Source organism: Bombina bombina, chromosome 4, assembly GCF_027579735.1.
Source record: "Bombina bombina isolate aBomBom1 chromosome 4, aBomBom1.pri, whole genome shotgun sequence".
Taxonomy (NCBI): Eukaryota; Metazoa; Chordata; class Amphibia; order Anura; family Bombinatoridae; genus Bombina; species Bombina bombina.
The window spans coordinates 217319072-217341691 of NC_069502.1; the positions used below are offsets into that span (position 1 = coordinate 217319072).

Here is a 22620-nt window from a genome sequence, read left to right on the forward strand (position 1 = left end):
GATGCATTTGATGACAATCAGTTGTTCATACACATAAAAAGGGTTAATGGAATACTAAACATCACTCATGATTTTGTTGATAAATAGCACTCCTTTCAATGTGTCCGCCTCTAAGAACAAATGTCGGTATCTGAAAATAACATTTGAAAATCTATTTAAACTTTCAAAAGCTTGTTTTAACTAAATAATCAATTCTTACACGGTTATATTTTACCCAGTCTTTAATTAAATTACATTGACCCTACTGTATTTATATGTTCATATACACACCTTAATGAAGTTATTTTGTTTATATTCCTGCAGATTGATCAAGACATATGGCTACCATGATAAATGCCACACATTTTTTTTGGTTTCTTATTGCTTATGATAGCCTTAGGCTACATATATAAAGTGACTTTTCATGAGAAGAATACTTCATTTGTGTATTTTACTTCAACTGAATGCAAAAACCTAAATACAAAAAAGTTCAATGACCCTTCTCAATCAAGGAAATAGCATTATATTTCTAGAGGACCCTCTGATACATTGAAGCTTCTCACTTAGTCGTATGTGCTATTGAGTCAGCAGCTCGTATGTACAGTGATCGTCCAGTGGCTCTCTTCATGAAAAGCTTGACTGATATAACATCAGATGATGAACAAAAAAGAGTACGAGCAAGTTTTCCTTCCCTCTCATCACTTGAAAATGTCACTTTTTTTCCTTTGAAAATGGAGGAAATATTTAATGGTACAACCTTTGCTCTCCTGGTATTTGAAGGTAAGATAGATAGAACTTGTATGTTATTAAATAATGTAAGGTGTTTAAACTTTAAAAGCATGAATATTCCGTAGTTAAACTCCCCAACCAAAAATATTTATACATTTATATTATTAACTGTGGTGGTGACAGAGTTTAATGTCAGTCTTGCTATAATTTAAATTTTTTCATTGGGAACTTAAATGGACAGTAAGTCAAAATGAAACTTTCATGATTCAGATAGATGAATGCTATGTTAAACAAATTCCCAGTTTACTTTTATCAATGTGCTTGTTTAATAAACTCTTTATTTTAACTTACAGTCGGCTAGATTTAGAGTTTTGTCGGTAACGACCCGCGTAGCTAACGCTGGCTTTCTTCTGGCCGCACCTTTAAAATAACTCTGGTATTGAGAGTCCACAGAATGGCTGCGTTAGGCTCCAAAAAAGGAGGTAGAGCACTATTTAACGCCACTGCAACTCTCGATACCAGAGTAGCTTACGGAAGCGGCCAGCCTCAAAAACGTGCTCGTGCACGATTCCCCCATAGGAAACAATGGGGCTGTTTGAGCTGAAAAAAAACTAACACCTGCAAAAAAGCCGCGTTCAGCTCCTAACGCAGCCCCATTGTTTGCCTATGGGGAAACACCTTCCTACGTCTGCACCTAACACTCCAACATGTACCCCGAGTCTAAACACCCCTAACCTTACACTTATTAACCCCTATTCTGCCGCCCCCGCTATCGCTGACCCCTGCATATTATTATTAATCCCTAATCTGCCGCCCACAACGTCGCCTCCACCTGCCTACACTTATAAACCCCTAATCTGCCGACCGGACCGCACCGCTATTATAATAAAGTTATTAACCCCCTAATCCCCCTCACTAACCCTATAATAAATAGTATTAACCCCTAATCTGCCCTCCCTAACATCGCCGACAACCTAACTTCAAACATTAACCCTAATCTGCCGACTGGGAGCCTCACCGCTATTCTAATAAATGTATTAACCCCTAAAGCTAAGTCTAACCCTAACACTAACACCCCCCCTAAGTTAAATATAATTTAAATCTAACGAAATTAATTAACTCTTATTAAATACATTATTCCTATTTAAAGCTAAATACTTACCTGTAAAATAAATATTAATCCTAATATAGCTACAATATAAATTATAATTTATATTGTAGCTATATAGGATTAATATTTATTTTACAGGTAACTTTGTATTTATTTTAACCAGGTACAATAGCTATTAAATAGTTAAGAACTATTTAATAGCTAAAAATAGTTTTAATAATTACAAATTACCTGTAAAATAAATCCTAACCTAAGTTACATTAAACCTAACACTACACTATCAATACATTAATTAAATACAATACCTACAAATAACTACAATGAAATAAACTAACTAAAGTACAAAAATAAAAAAGAACTAAGTTACAAAAAATAAAAAAATATTTACAAACATCAGAAAAATATTACAACAATTTTAAACTAATTACACCTACTCTAAGCCCCCTAATAAAATAACAAAGACCCCCCAAAATAAAAAAATGCCCTACCCTATTTCTAAATTACAAAAAGTTCAAAGCTCTTTTACTTTACCAGGCCCTGAACAGGGCCCTTTGCGGGGCATGCCCCAAAGAATTCAGCTCTTTTGCCTGTAAAAAAAAACATACACTACCCCCCCCAACATTACAACCCACCACCCACATACCCCTAATCTAACCCAAACCCCCCTTAAATAAACCTAACACTAAGCCCCTGAAGATCTTCCTACCTTATCTTCACCTCACCGGGTATCACCGATCGGTCCTGGCTCCACAATCTTCATCTATGCCCAAACGGGGGCTAGACATCCATCATCCGATGGCTGAAGAAGTCCCAGAAGAGGCTCCAAAGTCTTCATCCTATCCGGAAGAAGAGTAGATCCGGACCGGCAACCATCATCTTCCAAGCGGCATCTTCTATGTTCATCCGATGAGCAGGACCTGCTCCATCTTGAAGACCTCCACCACGGGACACATCTTCTTCGACGAAGACTTCCCGATGAATGCGGTTCCTTTAAGGGACGTCATCCAAGATAGCGTCCCTCGAATTCCGATTGGCTGATAGGATTCTATCAGCCAATCGGAATTAAGGTAGGAAAATTCTGATTGGCTGATGGAATCAGCCAATCAGAATCAAGTCAATCCGATTGGCTGATTCAATCAGCCAATCAGATTGAGCTTGCATTCTATTGGCTGTTCCGATCAGCCATAGAATGCCGAGCTCAATCTGATTGGCTGATTATATATAAATCCTAAAATAGCTATAATATAATTATAATTATATTTGTAGCTATATTAGGGTTTATTTTACAGGTAAGTATTTAGCTTTAAATAGAATAATTTATTTAATAAGAGTTAATTTATTTCGTTAGATTTAAATTATATTTAAGTTAGGGGGGTGTTTAGAGTTAGGATTAGACTTAGCTTTTAGGGGTTAATAATTTATTAGAATAGCGGTGAGCTCTGGTCAGCAGATTAGGGGTTAATTTTGAAGTTAGGTGTCGGCGGATGTTAAGGGAGGGCAGATTAGGGGTTAATACTATTTATTATAGGGTTAGTGAGGGGGATTAGGGGTTAATAACTTTATTATAATAGCGGTGCGGTCCGGTCGGCAGATTAGGGGTTAATAAGTGTAGGCAGGTGGGAGGCGACGTTGTGGGGGGCAGATTTAGGGGTTAATAAATATAATATAGGGGTCGGCGGTTGTTAGGGGCAGCAGATTAGGTGGTACATAGCTATAATGTAGCTGCGGGCGGCGTTGCGGACCGGCAGATTAGGGGTTAATAAGTGTAGGTAGCTGGCGGCGACGTTGTGGGGGGCAGATTAGGGGTTAATAAATATAATATAGGGGTCGGCGGTGTTAGGGGCAGCAGATTAGGGGACATAAGGATAACGTAGGTGGCGGTCGGCAGATTAGGGGTTAAAAAAATTTAATTGAGTGTCGGGGGGGGCCTCGGTTTAGGGTACCTAGGTAGTTTAATGGGTGTTAGTGTACTTTAGGGCACAGTAGTCAAGAGCTTATGAACCGGCCGTTTAGCCCAGAAAGCTCTTAACTACTGACTTTTTTCTGCGGGCTGGAGTTTGGTCGTTAGATTTCTAACGCTCACTTAGACACGACTCTAAATACCGGAGTTAGAAAGATCCATTGAAAAGATAGGATACGCAATTGACGTAAGGGATCTGCGGTATGGAAAACTCGCGGCTGAAAAGTGAGCGTTAGACCCTTTTTTGACTGACTCCAAATACCGGCGGTATTTAAACAGAAATAGAGCCTTGATATTTTTTTTATTTACCTATCAAACTAATATATATATATATTATTTAGTATTGATCTAAGCCCCATTTTGGTATATTTCATGTCATTGTTTTGCTGATAAATATGATCATATTACAAAATTATTAACATTTTCACAAACATTGGATTTCTCATTGAAATTATATATGTACCGCTTATGCAACCATGACACAATTAATGTAAAAGATTCTCTGGGATCCCCTTTGTCATAAACAGCAGATATGCATGGCATTGTCATGTTTTTTTTGCAATTAAAAGGCCACTAATTGCAGCTGCACAGCACATATCTGAAATTCTGGCAAAAAAAATACAACCTTGGAGTTCTTTCCTTACATTTGCTTCCTACCTCATTTAAAGTCATTTTTAGGGTACTCCGTCCCCAGATCTGGCAAATCTATTTGGGTGTACAAGCTCAGAACTGGCCTGTCTCTTTTGATTGCTCCTACTTCCCTTTCTAACTTGGACTCAATTACTTCCCTGAGTATCCCCTCTGAATACACTTCATTCCCACTGATAGAACCTATGAACAGGCTGTTTCAGTCATTTCCATTTCCATTTTAAGTGTTTGAATATCATGCAGTTTTGAAACTCTTTCCTCCTGTACTCTAATACAAGTTTCTAGAGAGACAATATAATCTCACTTGCCCACAATGTATGAAGTGGCTGCTGCAGTAATGAATATGACAAGCAATATACTGAATGAGATTTACACAAAATACACTGTACACAAATCACACACATACAGTCCCATCTGATACAACAATAACAAGTCACATATGTTAAAATTATAATTTTGATATTTCCCAATTAGCTGCTAAGGATCACTTGCTCTTGTGGGACATCACAAATAAGAAATAGATAGGTAGATTACGAGTTGTGCGTTAGTGTTTTTAATGCTGAAAAATGTGTCATTTCAGTGTGAAAACAGCAATGCAGCCATTACAAGTCTTGTCAGTATACTGTAGCTGTACCACAAGCCTTTTAGCCTGTAACGCAAAGTCCAGTCCCGCACTCGTAAAATTACGTTTTTTTCATGGAACTCCGGAGAGCAGCCATTACACGTTTTTCGGTGAGGCTAAAAAACTTGCATTACAGCCTATACCGAGAAGATCCGTAACGCCATCTGATAGCAGTAGTATGTGTTTTATGCAACAAAACTGTTACATAAAAACTCATAACTAAACTGTTACAAAGTACACTAACACCCATAAACTACCTATTAACCCCCTCAAACCGAGGCCCAACCTGCATCGCAAACACTATATTACATTTTTTAACCCCTAATCTGCCGCTCCCGACATTGCCTCCACTTATAAAAATGTATTAACCCCTATTCCACCCGCTCCCTGACATCGTCACAACTATAATAAAGTAATCACCTCTAACTGCTACCTCCCGCTCACAAACACTATTTAAATTATTATTAATCCCTAATCTGCCAACTGCCCACATTGCCCCCACTATACTAACGCTATTAACCCCTATTCGCTGCTTCCGACACCGCGCCACTATAATAAACCTATTAACCTCTAAACCGCAAGCTACCCACAACAAAATATACTAAATTAAAACTATTAATCCCTAAACCGAAAGCCCCCATCGCTATAACTAATTTAAGTTAGTAACCCCTAAACCTAATGTCCCCCTAACTTTAATTAAATTACAATTTCCCTATCTTAAATTAAATTAAAACCTTACCTCTCAAATTAAAAAAAATAGTTTTAACTAACAATTAAACTAATATAACTGTTTAACTAAAATTAAACTAGCTACCAATTAAAGAAAACTAAAATGCACATTAAAAAAATCCTAACACTACTATAAAAAATTACAAAGTATCTAATTACAAAAATAAAAAAATACAAAATTACAAAAAATAAACACTAAATTATGAAAAATAACAAATTAAATTTTCAAAAATAAAAAAGAATTACACCTAATCTAATAGCCCTATAAAAATAAAAAAGCCCACCCAAAATAAAAAAAAAAAAACCTAGCCTACAATAAACTACCAATAGCCCTTAAATGACTATTTGCCCCTAAGTTAAACAGTTCTTTTGGCTGATTTGAACTTTTCAAAATCAAATCAGCCAATAGGAATGCAAGGGACGCCATTTTGAAAAGGCTCCCTTGCTTTGAAGATTCAGTATACGGCTGTGACCGTAATGAAGAGGATGCTCCTTGCCGGATGTCTTCAGGATGGACCCGCTCCGCTCCACCAGGATGAAGATAGTAGATGCCACCGGAATAAAGATAGAAAATGCCGCTGAATGAAGATAGAAGATGCCTCTGGGATGAAGATGGAGCCGTCTGGATGAAGATGGAGCAGCTGGGATGAAGATACTTTAAGTGGGACTTCAGCAACTGTGAGTACTAATGAGGGGTTAGTATAAGGTTTTTTTTTAAGGTTTTTGGTGTTTTATTTTTTAGTTTAGGGTTTGGGCTTTCTTTTAAAAGAGCTAAATGCCCTTTTTCAGGGCAATGCAAAATAGCTAAATGCCCTTTTAAGGAAATGCCCATACAAATGCCGTTTTCAGGCAATGGGTAGATTATTATCTTTTAAATTGTTTTTTTATTTTGGAGTTTGGGGGGTGGGGGTTTGTTATGTTAGTGGGTCTTTGTATTTTTTTCAGGTAAAAGATCTGTTTAACTTAGGGCAATGCCCTGCAAAAGGCCCTTTTAAGGCTATTGGTAGTTTATTATAGATTAGGATTCTTTTATTTTGGGGTGTTTTTTTTTTTAAATGGGTATTAGAATAGGAATAATTGATATTATTTTGGATAATTTGGTTTGATCTTTGTGTAATGCGTTTTTTTTTCGTTTTTGGGTGGGTTTTTATTTTTAGAATAGTCATTTTTTAATGTTTAATTGGTAGCAAAAGAGCTGAATGCCCTTTTAAGGGCAATGCCCATACAAATGCCTTTTTCAGGGCAATGGGTAGATTAGGTTTTACTTTATTTTTATTTTGTGGGTTTGGAAGGTGGGGGTTTGTATACTGTTAGTGTGTTTTATTAGTTTTTATTTTGTAGAAAAAGAGCTGATATCTTTAGGGCAATGCCCTACAAAAGGCCCTTTTAAGGGCCCACAAAAGGCCATTTTAAGGGCCCTTGGTAGTTTATTATAGATTAGGGTTTTTTATTTTGGAAACAATTTCAATCTATAATATGACTGAATATAAAGGGTGCGCCAATATTATAAGTATAAAACGATATTTATACAAAGATGTGTTAAACACAAATATTTGTTCAAAGATGTGTTATATGATGAAATAGAAAATAGAAAATGATAAATAAAATATATATATATATATATATATATATATATAAAATAAAAAAATGAGTGAATGATTCATGACTCTAAATGAGAAAACAGGATAAAATAATTGTTTTAGTTAGTTTAAAGTCACCAATGTATTATCTATGTGGTACACATAAGAAATGCGAATCGAGGGTTTTTGCACATTCTTTGTCATACTTACGACTCAATATTTTTGTATGTTGATATGCCTAGTGAGATGACTTAGTCTTATGTATGAATTATTTATATATTTCCCATAGAATTGCGAGTATATCATCATTTATGTTTGTTGACACACGGTGGTGTGATTGGCTCACAGTGCTGGCCTTTGAGTCCTGTTTACCGAATTGGTACTATACGATTAAGCGTAGGCGCTTACGTATTTGGCAGTGATTGGATTGCGGTGCCGTTATAGTGACCCAGTAGGGTGTCAATGTTTGGTATGTGTATTATCATTTAGGCACCAGATAGGTTGCTGTATAGCTCATATGTTTGATATATGTTTGTGACATATGTATTCCTCAACACTCATGAATGATTATATACTTGCTGCCTCTGAATATAATATGTCTAGTGAGCATATTTCTGATATAGCTCAACGTATAAATCAAAAAAGTGTGTTACATAGTTTCTATAAGATTTTAAAGTTTATCACTAGTACTTCTGTGTACCGATACACTGTTGTGTGATTGGCTCACAGTGCTGGCCCTTAAATCCAATAGCACTTGCCACCTAGGCGGACGTCTGTCCCCCTGATTACCGGATTGGTAAAATACACTCTAATGTAGGCGCTGACATACTTGGCAGCGATTGAATCTCGGTGCCGGTATAGTGACCCAATAGGGTGTTAACTCTCATTATGGGCATTATTAGATTGTTGTATAGTTGTTTATATGTGTGTCCCATATATTTTTAATGGATTTGATAAATGTTGTGTAATTTTTCGATCAATATTATATGTACCATCACACACCCCTGTGTAATTGGATTACATTACTGGTATTTTTGTCCAATGATATCGTTTGGACTGGTGGGCATGTATCATTCTGATCTTCGGATTGGTAACATTTTCAAGTATATTTTCCAGCATGTTTGCTAACTACATAGGTAGTGATTGGATATTCGTACCAGTTAGTAACCCAATAGGGTTTGAAAATTGGTGGGTGTGTCAATACCCACACATATGATTGGTGACTTGTGGGTATAATTAGAGCAAGGTTTGGTATGAGCGAGAGTATTAGAATAGATATAATTTTTTTGTTTTGGATCATTTCACAGGTAAGTATGTATTTAGTTTTAAATAGGTATTATTTAGTTAATAATTGTAACTTTAATTTAGCTCTATTTCATTATGTTAAAGTTAGGGGGTGTTAGGGTTAGGATTACGGTTAGGGTTAGATTTAGGGGTTAATATAGTTTAATTTAGGTTGTTGCAATGTGGGGGGCTGCGGTTTAGGGGTTAATAAGTTTATTTAGTGGTAGTGATGTGGGAGGCCAGAGGTTTAGGGTTAATAACTTTAGCGGCAGCGATGTTGGGGAGCTGTGTAATAGGGGTTAATATATTTATTAATAAATTTATGTTGGGGTGCAGGGGAATAGCGGTTAATAACTTTAGTACAGTGGCGGCGATATTGGGAGCGGCAGATTAGGGGTTAAAAGATTTATTTTGGTGGCAGCGATATCGGGAGCGGCAGATTAGGGATTAATAACATTATCTAGGTGTCAGCGATGTCAGGGACAGTGAATTAGGGGTGTTTAGACGTGGGGTTTATGTAAGGATGTTAGGTTTAAACTTTTTTCCCCATAGACATCAATGGGGCTGCGTTACGGAGCTTTTCCGCAAATGCAGGTGTTTTTTTTCTAACCCGCTCTCCCCATTGATTTTTATGGGGAAAGCGTGCACGAGCACGTCAAAGCAACGCTTGTATTTTGTGCGATATGGAGCTCAACGCAACCATATCGCTCACACAAGATGGCTGTTTCAAACATGTAATGGCAGCGCTATGGAGAGTGAAATAACTTAATCTACCTGAGATATAATAGCAGTAGAAAAAAAACTAATTTTAATTTATGTGATGACTGACCACATCAAGCTGCAGAGGTTCAGTGTCCCTGCATCATGGAAGAGAAGTAAACATTGTAATCTAGAGTAATCAGCTGCATGTCTCTTACCCTCTCATCTCTGATTCCAACACTGTAGGGTAATGCTTCTCTGTAATTCTTCACCGGTAATAACTTAGTGCACAGAAAAGTTTCAAATCTTGCACCAGCCAAAGTCAATGCGGGATGATGTTTAATCAAAGCACGCTGGTGGAGACAGACATGTTTTAGTCATGTGACAAGAACACAGCGGATATTACAGTAGAAGTTTGGAAAATGAGCCCTGTATATCCCAAAACAATGATTCCCCGATGCTGTGAATTTCATGAACAATGCACACAGGTGAAGGGAATAGAGGAATAGGGTTTAAACAAAAGTTAAAATAAAATGTCCATCTTTATTGCACTAAGTTTAAAAACATCCAAAGGAAGAAAACAAACATAGGTACTACCACACTGAAGCTGCACTCTAGCACGTTTCCTGCTTTACAAACACTTCATCCCTGGGCAAGTAAGAAGCTCTCCTGACTGGCCTACATATAGGGAGAAGTACCCCAGGCTCACACCTAGGGTAGGTTGCTCCTCCCTTCAACCTGACCATCACTCCATCCAAAGTTTGATTTGACAGAGCATGACATTTTAAGCAACTTTCTAATTTACTCCTATTATCAATTTTTCTTCGTTTCTTGCTATCTTTATTTTAAAAGCAGGAATGTAAATCTTAGCAGCCAGCACATTTTATGTTCAGCACCATGGAAAGCGCTTACTTATTGGAGGCTTATATTTACCCATCAATAAGCAAGCATAACCCAGGTTCTCAACCAAAAATGGGCCAGCTTCTATGCATCACATTCCTGCTGTTTAAATAAAGGTAGCAAGAGAACAAAGAAAATTTGATAATAGGAGTAAATTAGAAAGTTGCTCAAAATTGCTTGCTCTATCTGAATCATGAAAGAAAAAAGGTGGGTTCAGTGTCCCTTTAAATGTGCAAGGCCAAGACCTCCTGCCACTAAAAGCACAAAGGTACTCCAACCCATTAAGAGGCCTCAACACTGTTGGATGCACAAACCAGCAACTAGCGTCAAGGGAAGGCCAAAACTTAAAATGCACAGACTTATGCAGGCTAGTTCGTCTTACCCTACCACAGCTGTGACTTCTGCAGAAATCCTAAGGAAGCTCTCTCACTCAACCTGCCAAAAACTAGAAGGGGAGGGTGGGCAATTGCAATAGTGAAAGAGGTCTGGAATCTTCCTGCAGCCCTTTTTAGCCTAGCAGGTTTAGCCTGACCCCTTCACTTCAACAATGTTGCCAGCAACCCCTCACACAGACATTTTCATTCCCATCCCTGCTGATCCTTAACCCTTAAAGGGACATGAAACCCAAAATATTTCTTTCATGATTCAGATAGAGAATACAATTTTAAACAACTTTCCAATTTACTTCTATTATTTGATGTGCTTCCTTCTCTTGTTATCCTTTGCTGAAAGGTTTATCTAAGCCAACCCAGGAGCAGCAGAGAACCTAGGTTCTAGCTGTTGATTGGTGCTGCATATATATTGATTGTGTTTGGCTCACCCTTGTTTCAGTTAGATACCAGTTGTGCATTGCCTTCAAAATTCAAAAAAATAAATTGCTTAATAGAAGTAAATTAGAAAGTTGTTTAAAATTGTATTCTCTATCTGAATCATGAAAGAAAAAAATGTTGGTTTCATGTCCCTTTAAGGTTGCTACAAGCCAATGAAGGGCTCTCCACTAACAAACTCTTCACTTAAGAGGCTTATTGAGGCCTACTTATCAAGCCGTCAACTATGCTGCATTCGCCGGCACCAATACGCTCGCTGACATTGCCTAACATCGCGGCCGCTGACCTGAATAGGCTCTCCATATTTATATAAAAAGCTGTCAAAAGCCGCGCACCAAGTAGGGGCGATAGCAGCAGACTGTTGTTAACTAGCAGTCATCGATCTCGCTACTATTCGGCTTTTTTACAGCTTTATTTACACCCTGTCACTAAACACCGCCACTATAATAAAATGTTTAACCCCTATCCCGCTACTCCCGGACCCCGCCAAACTAAATAAAGTTATTAACCCCTATCCCACTGCTCCCGGACCCCGCCGCAACAAAATAAAGTTATTAACCCCTGTCCCTCCGCTCCCAGAGCCCACCGCAACTAAATAAATGTATTAACCCCTATCCCGCTGCTCCTGACACCGCCGCAACTCTAATAAACTTATTAACCCCTATTCCACCGCTCCAGGCCCCACCGCAACTAACTAAATGTGTTAACCCCTAAACCTTTGGCCTACCACATCATAGCACTTACTAAACCTATTAACCCCTAAACCGCCAGCCCCCCACATCGCCATAAACTAAATGAACTATTCTATTAACCTAAACCTAACAACACGCTAACTTTAAATATTTACCTCATCCCTATCTTATAATAAATTAAAACTTACCTTTAGGTTTAAATTAAACTATATTAAACTACTAATTAACCTTCCCTAACTATTAGACTAAAATTACATTAAACTATATAAAACTATTAATTAATCTACCCTAACTATTATACTAAAAACACAATAAACTATATTAAACCAATAATTAATCTACCCTAACTGTTATACTAAAATTACATTAAACTACAAATTAAATTAACGATAGTATATATTTAAACACCTAACCCTACTCAAATAATTTAAATCTACATTTAAAATTTACAAAGTTACAAACAATAACAACTAAGTTACAAAAAATAACAAACACTAAGTTACAAAAAAATAAACACTAAGTTAAACAAAATAAAAAATAAATGATCAAATATTTAAACTAATTACACCTAATCTAAGAGCCCTATGAAAATAAAAAGCCCCCCCCCCAAAAAAACCCCTAGCCTACAATAAACTACCAATGGCCCTTAAAAGGGCCTTTTGCGGGGCATTGCCCCAAAGAAATCAGCTCTTTTACCTGTAAATAAAAAAATACAAACAACCCCCAAATAAAAACCTAATCTAAAAAACCTAAGCTCCCCATTGCCCTGAAAAGGGCATTCGTATGGGCATTGCCCTTAAAAGGGCATTTAGCTCTTTTTCCTTGCCCAAAGTCCCTAATCTAAAATTAAAACCCACCCAATAACCCCTTAAAAAAGCCTAACACTAACCCCCGAAGATCCACTTACAGTATAGAAGATGCCGTCTGGGTGAAGACTTCTGCCCAGTTGGATGAAGACGTCGGCCCGCTTGGATGTAGACTTCTGCCGCTTCGATGAGGACTTCTGCCACTTCATTGAGGATGGATGTCAGCTCTTCAGAAACTGTAAGTGGATCTTCGGGGGGTTAGTGTTAGGCTTTTTTAAGGGTTTATTGGGTGGGTTTTAATTTTAGATTAGGGTTTGGGCTTTTGAAAAAGAGCTATATGCCCTTTTAAGGGCAATGCCCATACAAATGCCCTTTTCAGGGCAATGGGGAGCTTAGGTTTTTTAGATTAGGTTTTTATTTGGGGGGTTTGGTTGTGTGGGTGGTGGGTTTTACTGTTGGGGGGGTATTTGTATTTTTTTATTTACAGGTAAAAGAACTGATTTATTTGGGGCAATGCCCCACAAAAGGCCGTTTTAAGGGCCATTGGTAGTTTTTTGTAGGCTAGGGTTTTTTTTTTATTTTGGGGGGGCTTTTTTATTTTCATAGGGCTCTTAGATTAGGTGTAATTATTTTAAATATTTGATAATTTATTTTTTATTTTATATAACTTAGTGTTTATTTTTTTGTAACTTAGTGTTTGTTATTTTTTGTAACTTAGTTGTTAGTTTTTTGTAACTTTGTAATTTTTAAATGTAGATTTAAATTATTTGAGTAGGGTTAGGTTTTTAAATATGTAATTTAGTTAATTTAATTTGTAGTTTAATGTAATTTCAGTATAATAGTTAGGGTAGATTAATTATTAGTTTAATATAGTTTAATCTATTTTTAGTATAACAGTTAGGGTAGATCAATTATTAGTTTAATATAGTTTATAGAATTTGTAGGATAATAGTTAGGGTAGGTTAATTAATAGTTTAATATAGTTTAATGTAATTGTAGGATAATAGTTAGGGTAGGTTAATTATTAGTTTAATATAGTTTAATTTAAATCTAAAGGTAAGTTTTAATTTATTATAAGATAGGGATGAGTTAATATTTAATATAAAGTTAGCGGGTTGTTAGATTTAGGAGTTAATAGGTTAATTTAGTTTATGGCGATGGGGGGGCTGGCGGTTTAGAGGTTAATAGGTTTACTAAGTGCTAGTGATGTGGGATGCCAGGGGTTTAGGGGTTAACACATTTATTTATTTTCGGTGAGCTCTGGGAGCAGCGGAATACGGGTTAATAACATAATGTAGGTGGCGGCGATGTCGGGGGCGGCAGATTAGGGGTTAATAAGTATAATGTAGGTGGCGGCGGTGTAGGGAGCGGCGGAATAGGGTTAATAACATTATGTATGTGGCGGCGGTGTCGGGGCGGCAGATTAGGGGTTAATAAGTATTATGTAGGTGGTGGTGGTATAGGGGGCGGCAGATTAGGGGTGTTAGACTCTGGGCTGATGTTAGAGTGTTAGGTGTAAACATAACTACTAGCAAAAGTAGTCAGATAGTGCCAAATTTGCATTTGGAACATCTGTAATGACGTAAGCATCGATCTGTGTCGCACTGAGACCGGCGGATCGTATGTTACGTCACAGATTTCAACTTTTGCTGGTCTGTAGGGTTTGATAACTAAGGGGAATCAGGCTCTCCACAATTACGCTGCAGAATTCCAGCGTATTTGCAGTTGACAGCTTGATAACTAGGCCTCAGAATGTTAGATTTATAAAGTTAAATGGGACACACACAGGTATAAATAATAACGCACACACAATGATGAAGGTAGGAGATAAAATGTATATTTCCCTTTATGCTCAAACTCTTCACTTACACAGAGAAACTCATTTGGAGCAGATAAACAGATTGCAGAAAGCATTCCTGAGCCAAACAGATTGTAGCAAGATTCCCTGAGCTTTAAGGCTTTATGCATGTTTGTGCATTCTGTAAATTGTCCCTGTAAGACTTTTGTGTGTACTTGTGTGTTTATGTTATTGTTTGCTTGGTCTTTTCAGAATGTGTGTGCTGTTTGTGATTGTGCTTGCTGTGGTCTTTCCCTTTTTTGGGTTGTTCTTTAGGGATGTATGCTTTGTGTGAGTGTGACTGTTACTTTAAGATTGTGTGCATGGTGTGAGATATTCCTTTAAAGCTGAGTGCTCTGTGTGCACATTAACCATTAAGACTGTGTACTTGTGGTGTAAGTTGTCACTTTTGGCTGTGTGCATTATTTTTGTGTCTAACCTTTTTTTAGAATGTTTAAGTGGGAGGTGAGCTGTCCCTTTAAGGCTTTAAGAGTGATATGTGACTTGTCCCTTTAATGTCTGTGTTTTTCTCTGCATGTGACGTGAGCTATCCTCAATGCTGTGTGCATTGTATACGTTTGTTTGAACTGTAAATCTATCGGTTTAAGCTTATGTTTGACTCGCTGTGCATGTGATATTATAAATCCTTTTATGTTGGTGATATCTGTGTGTCTGTCTCTATTAGACTATGGGGTCTATTTATCAAGCTCCGAACAGAGTTTGGTGCTCCGTGTTTCTGGCGAGCCTTCAGGCTCGCCAGAAACACAAGTTATGAAGCAGCAGTCTAAAAACCGCTGCTCCATGACCTGCCCACCTGCTCTGAGGCGGCGGACAGAAATCAACCCGATTGAATATGATCGGGTTGATTGACCCCCTGCTAGTGGATGATTGGCCGTGAATCTGCAGGGGACGGTATTTCACCAGCAGTTCACAAGAACTACTTGTGCAATGATAAATGCTGACAGCGTATGCTGTCGGCATTTATTGATGGGCGGCGGACATGGTTCGCTATAGCAGATCATGTCAATCCGCACAAGGATAAATGGACCCCTATGTATGGATAGTGTGAGCTGTCCATTTAAGTCTGTGTGCATTATGTGTATGTCTTTCTCTTCCAGACTGTGTGAATTTAGGGTGAACTTACCCTTTAAGACTTAATGCACGTTATTCATACTCTGCTTTATTACGAGTTTTGCGGTATGGCTATACCGCTGAAAAATTGACCACTGCGCGTGGAATGGCCAGTAACGCATGTTACAAGTTGCGGCAGTATAGCTATACCACAAGAATTTTAATCCACACACTTCCGGCGTCACTCACTTGCAGGAAGAGGAGGAATCAGCAGACATGAAAAACTCCCAAGCTCAAAAGGTATCTGCTATTGCTGTTCTGTGACCCCGGATTGCGATTATGAGCTAAGGCTCTATTTTGTTTTTAATACCTTGTCACCAATAAAGCTGTTTTTACCTTTTGAGCTTGTGAGTTTTTCATGTCTGATGATTCCTCCTCTTCCTGCAAGTGAGTGACGCCCGGAAGTGTGTGGTGATTGGATCCTGAGTCTGCGCCTGAGACGTAGGTGCTATTGCTGGGCTCCTGACAGTGAGGAGACAAGACGGAGAAGCTGAGCTGAGCCAACGCTGAAGACACGGTGAAGAGACCCCGGACCGGTAAGCACCACTTTTGTTGTATATACTTAGAATCATACGTCTGTGGAGTGGCTGCAAGACTACATATGGGGTACTATTGATGTGTCATTAGTCCGTGGAGCTGTATTAGCGTAAGGATAGTGCGTGGCTCATGTTCACACTCATTTATCGTAAGCAGCAGCTTATTCATTTAAGGGGTATTTACTACTATTACAAAGACCCGTTTATTGTTGAACATATATATGGACTTACCAAACTGCATTTTGCACATAAGCTTATTTTGGTGACAAGAGACTTACTACCTTTGTAATTGGGCTATAACATATACACCGGACATGACTGAACACACACAAGGATTTGTGTTTAAGGACCTGGAGGCATCGTTAAAGGGCTATGACCAAGAGGTGGATGACATATTGTCAGAAAATGAGAGCACTTTAGATGACTTGTTTTTCCAGATGGATGAATTGAGGAGAAAAGACATTAAACTAGACTTAGACATAAAGACTTTCCTAATGTGCAAAAAACAAAAAAGGATCCCAAGAGGATTAAGAATAAGGAAATTTCCATCATTCCTTGTAACAGATATGGACTTTATCAAAAAATGGAACCAAATTTTAGACACATGTTCATTTGCCTTGATAGATCTGCTGGTGGAATATAAAAAACAGCAGAGGAGAGAGTCCATTGACCATATCAAGACAGTACAAAGAGACTTACAAATGTTTCAAACAGATAAAGAGTTTATTACTTATGATAAGAAAATATGTCAAAATTTACTAAAGATCTTTGGGCTTTTAAAAAGCAAAAACTATCAAGGGATAAAAGAGATTATGAATGTGATAAAGTCTATAGATGGCAAAGTGCAGGGAGGGGTCAACGTCATATGTTTCGAAGACATAAGATGGATGTACAGCCAAAAAAAGGCAACAAAAAAGTACAGTTTGCAGAAACAGAATATGACGTTGACACCTCCGAGCACGATTCTAATGATGAGGTGGTACATTTGGAGGGCATGTCAGTACTAGATAATCCATTAGAAGTCAGTGAAAATTAGTCAAAAAACGAATTGCGCATGGGGACAAAACCCAAAAGAAAAAAACAAGAAGGGGCAGTAGGGGGAGACATAGGCAGAAGGGAGGCATGGTGGGGAGGTATCAAACACGCAATCAAATAAAGAAGTATGCATAAAGAATGTTAAAAAACTTTCTAAATACGACCTAACAGCCACAGAGGTAGAGGTACTGGGTTTAGGTTTAGGATTTGCCCCTACAACCCACTTTGACCTGTTCGGCACCGTCCATGATGTAAATAACTTTGTGAGAAAGCTAACCTTTAAGAATCACTTCTCAAAGCCCCAGGACGGTGCCGAACAGGTCAATAGGGATGAGGCACAGGCACACCAAATTGATAATAGAAATCAACTTCCCTTTGAAGAACAATGTCTTTTATTAGACCTTACTACAATGTTAATTTAAACCAAGTATGAAAAAAAGTGCTTTCTACCCGGTAAACAGTAGAAGCAAAAGTATAGAGGTTTTCCAGCGGACAGTAGAAAACAAATTAAAAATACTCTCAGAAAAGGTAACAAAAGAAAAAACTACCAGGGATGTATACAAATTAAACTTAACACATAAACAACACATGACACTAAAGGGTTGGGGAAAATACCAACATTGTAATAAAGGAATCAGTTAAATGACAATGACGTGTATGCCAAACTTACCTTTAACCCAACACAAAAATTTAAAACTCAACTAGCTGACATCCTCACACTAGGACAAGCAGGGGCCTTTAAGGAATCCCAGCTAGACACTCTCCTACCTGCCAACCCATATACACCCATTTTTTACTTTGTCCCTAAACTGCATAAGGACAGCAAAAACCCACCCGGTCGTCCCATCATATCGGGAGTAGGGTCATTACTTGAACCCCTGTCCAAATTAGTAGACACATTTCTCCAACCACTGGTTGTAGAACTAATGAGTTATATTCGTGACTCCACACAAGTATTAAATCAAATGAAAGCATTAAAATGGAAGGACACATATCGCTTCATCACTATAGATATTACATCCCTATACACATCCATCCCACACCACCAGGGGTTAGCAGCAGTGACATATTTCTAGAACAATTTTTCAAATTATGCAGAAGATGTTAAATTTTTTACTTACTGCAATTGAATTTTTACTTACACACAATTTTTTTATGTTCGGGGGGGTGTTATCTCCAGAGGCGTGGACGGCCATGGGGGCTAAGTTTGCCCCGTCCTATGCCAACCTCTTTATGGGTTGGTGGGAGGTCGCCCACGTCTATGGAGATGACAACCCCCTTAAAGAACATATAGTGTATTATGGAAGATACATAGATGACCTGCTGGTGGTGTGGGATGGCGATGAAGAAACAGTTAATATGTACATAAATACCATCAACACCAACGATAAAAATTTAAAATTCACCTATGTACAAAGTGACAAAAATACAGTATTCTTAGATCTGGCCCTCCAAGTAGATACAACTACAAAGACTGTCAGTACTACCCTCTATAGGAAGCCCACAGGGGGAATACAATTTTGAATTATAAGTCAAGCCATCCATGGCATGTCAAAAGAGCTATCCCCAAAGGACAATACATTAGAACCAAAAGGGTTTGTTCTGACACCAAAATATACGAGGAACAATGTGAGGTACTAGAGGAGAGACTACTCAGTAGGGGGTACCCGGAGAGCCTATTAAAAGACACAAAGAGAGAAGTGGATTCAATACCACGAGATAGTTTATTAAAATACAAGAAACAAAGTGTCCAACAAAGGCCAAAAGGGGAGAATAAAATTGTGTTTAGTACCCCGTACAGTCTAGAATATAGAAGAATATGTGACATCATAAGAGAAAGTCTTCCCATTTTGACCACTGACTATAATTTAGAAAACATCACACAAAATTGCAAATTTGTTGCAAGGAAAAATAAGACCATTGGCAACATTGTGGCACCCTCAGATTTACCAATAGAGAAGAGTAGAACATGGTTACCCCATAGGGTAGGGTTCTACAAATGTAAAGCACAGTGTTGTAAAACATGTAATCATGTAATAGAGGGTACTACCTTTACCTCAACAACAACTAGATGCACATATGACATCAGGTTTAGATTAAATTGCAAGTCTATTCATGTCATCTAAATCCTCACCTGTAGGGAGTGCCAGATTCAATATGTAGGCAAAACAAAACGCCACCTGAAGGACAGGGCCCTAGAACATATCCGGGATATCGAGGACCCTGACACGGACACACCTGTATCCAGACATTTTAAATCAACACATGCAGGGGATGCCTCACTTTTGTCTATCCAGGCTATTGATCATGTCCCTCCACACAAAAGAGGAGGTGACAGAATTTACAAACTTGACTATAAGGAGGCACAATGGATCTTTCTGTTGAATACTAGATCACCTCTGGGTATTAACAAAGAGAGTGATGTGAATCTGTTTATTTAAAATGTATCTAAAACCACTTAGGCACATATGTATCAATAAAAAAATGTGCATCCTAAAATCATCTAGAAAGAATTCAATAATTATATATATACAACAAAGGAATCACATAGGCATATAAATACACATAACTGGCTTGCTATATGTAACATTTTAAATAAGGCTTAACACTATATGTCATCTCTGCTTCTGTTGGTTATTATTATTAAAATGTAGAGTAAGCTTAGTCTATCACCAATAAATAATTACTATATGCCCATTTAAAATATCAGTAAACTGTTCAGGTCAGGTGTATGTATTAGACTGTCAAGGAGTAAAAATATATATAATCACATTAGGGCAAGAAGGGGTTAACTTCATTGTTTTTAATTTTCTCACTAATTAACTAATTGGCGAATGTCTTGTGCTTTTAAAACAGGTCACAGAACTAGCAAAAATCAGCAGTGATCAAGTGTGGAGGAACCACACGAAACATGTCTGCTATTGCTGTTCTGTGACCCCGGATTGCGATTATGAGCTAAAGCTCTATTTTGTTTTTAATACCTTGTCACCAATAAAGCTGTTTTTACCTTTTGAGCTTGGGAGTTTTTCATGTCTGCTGATTCCTCCACTTCCTGCAAGTGAGTGACGCCCTGAAGTGTGTGGTGATTGGATCCTGAGTCTGCGCCTGAGACGTAGGCACTATTGCTGGGCTCCTGACAGTGAGGAGACAAGACGGAGAAGCTGATCTAAGCCAACGCTGAAGACACGCCGCTCGAGAACACAGTGAAGAGACCCCGGACCGGTAAGCGCCACTTTTGTTGTATATACCCACAAGAATTTTAGCCTGTAATGCAACATCCATTCTGCATTAAAAAAAAATTTGTTTGAGTGCAGGATTTTCCATAGCGCCATATTACAGGTTGTGCGGTCTGGCTAAAATGCTTGCGTTACTGCCTATACAGACACAATCCATTTTGCCATCTGAGAGCAGTAGTTATGGACTTTGTGTAACAAATTTTTTTTAAAAAACTCATATCTAAAATGTTACAAAGTACACTAACACCCATAAACTACCCATAAACTACCCTCCTGCATCACAAACAGTATATTAAACTTATTAACCACTAAACTGCCGCCCACCCACATTGCGATTTTTAATTAAACCTATTAACCCCTAATCCGCGCCCCCATCGCCAACACTAAATAAACCTATTAGGCCCCTAAACCACCGGCCTCCACATTGCCAACACTATAATAAAGTATTAACACCTAAACCTCTAGCCCCCCACATCGTAACTACTAAACTAAACCTAATAACCCCTTCACCACAGGCGCCCACATAACAAAACACTAAATTAAACTATTAACCCCTAAACCTAACACCTCCCTAACTTTAAATTAAAATTACAATATAACTATCTTTAAATAAATAAACTTACCCGTGAAATAAAAAAAAAAAACTATGATTAAACAATAAATTAAACTAACATTACTATTTTAACTAAATAAAATAAATGAGAAATAAAAAAAACTAGCATTACAAATTTAAAAAAAACCCATAACACTACGAAAAACATAAAAAAACCTGATTACAAAAAAACACTAAAATTACAGAAAATATTTTTTTTAAGATCACCTTAAATAATAAACGAAATTATCAAAAATAATAAATATTATATCTAATCTAATAGCCCTATAAAAATAAAAAGCCCCCCCAAAATAAAAACTGCCCCTACCTATAATAAACTACCAATAGCCCTTATTGCCCTAAGTTAAAAAGCTCTTTACCTGTAAAAAAATACAAAGTCCAGCCGACAGTAAAACCCACCACCCAACCAAACCTCCAAAATAAAAAACCTAACTCTAAAAAAAACCTAAGCTACCTATTGCCCCTAAAACTCTAATCTAAAAAATAAAGACCCCAAAAAATAAAAATAAACCTAACACTAACCCCAGAAAATCTACTCACGGTTTCTGAAGTCCGGTCATTCATCCTCATCCAGGCGGCGAGATGTCATCATCCAGGCGGGTAAACCTTCGTCCATTTTGGGGACGTCTTCTATCTTCATCCCGGTGGCACGGAGCGTAGCTATCCTGGACAGTGATAACATCCTTCAAGGAGTGTCCTCTTCATACAATCACTGCGTACACTGAAGTTGAATGCAAGGTACCCGTTTCAAAATGGCATACCTTGCATTCATATTGGCTGATTTGATTATTCAAATTCAAATCAGCCAATAGGATGAGAGCTTCTGAAATCCTTTTGGCTGTTTATGAGACTGAGGAGGGGCCTCTGAGGGTAAAATCTCAGATTCGAAGAGTTTAATTCCTTCATCTGATGCTGAAGTAGTATCCTTCAGATTTTAGCTTGAACACCTTTGTGTATTGTTAAAGGAGGTTTTGGCTACTTTGGACGACTCCGACCCACCTGTCGCTGTCAACCCTAAAAATCAAGTAAACGGAATAAATACTTTGATGTTCGTTCCTCTGTGGAAGTGTTTCCTATTCCAGACCGTGCAACAGAAATTATTGCGCAGGAATGGGAAAAGCCAGGGATATTGTTTCCCCCCGTCTCCTGTTTTAAAAAAATGTTTCCTGTCGCTGACTCCATTAAAGATTCATGCCATACGGTACAGAAAGTAGAAGGGGGCATTTCTACTCTATCTAAGAGAACAACTATTCCTATAGAGGATAGCTGTTCTATCAAGGACCCTAAGGACAAAAAGATGGAAGCTTATTTTAGGAAGATGTATGTTCATCAGGGTCTCCAATGGCAACCTGCAGTTTGTATTTCTACTGTGTCTAGTGCGGCATCTTACTGGTACAATGCCTTGTCTGAATCTCTTCAAGTAGAGACTCCTTTGGAGGAGATCCAAAATAGGATTAAGGCTCTCAAGCCAGTTAACTCCTTTATTTCTGATGCTACCATGCAAGTTATTAAACTGGGAGCCAAGATATTGCAGGGCGTTGTGACTAAAATCATGGTCAGTGTATGTTACATCTAAATTCAAGCTTCTAGCACTTTCTTACAAGGGTAAGACCTTGTTTGGACCTGGTCTAGCAGAAATAATCTCTGACATTACTGGTGGGAAAGG

General features: G+C 37.9%; 1 pseudogene; it reads left to right on the plus strand.

Annotated features, from left to right (window-relative positions):
• The first annotated feature begins 333 nt into the window (after window positions 1-333).
• Window positions 334-22620, plus strand: part of LOC128657171 (alpha-1,4-N-acetylglucosaminyltransferase-like) — a 32874-nt pseudogene continuing 10587 nt past the window's right edge.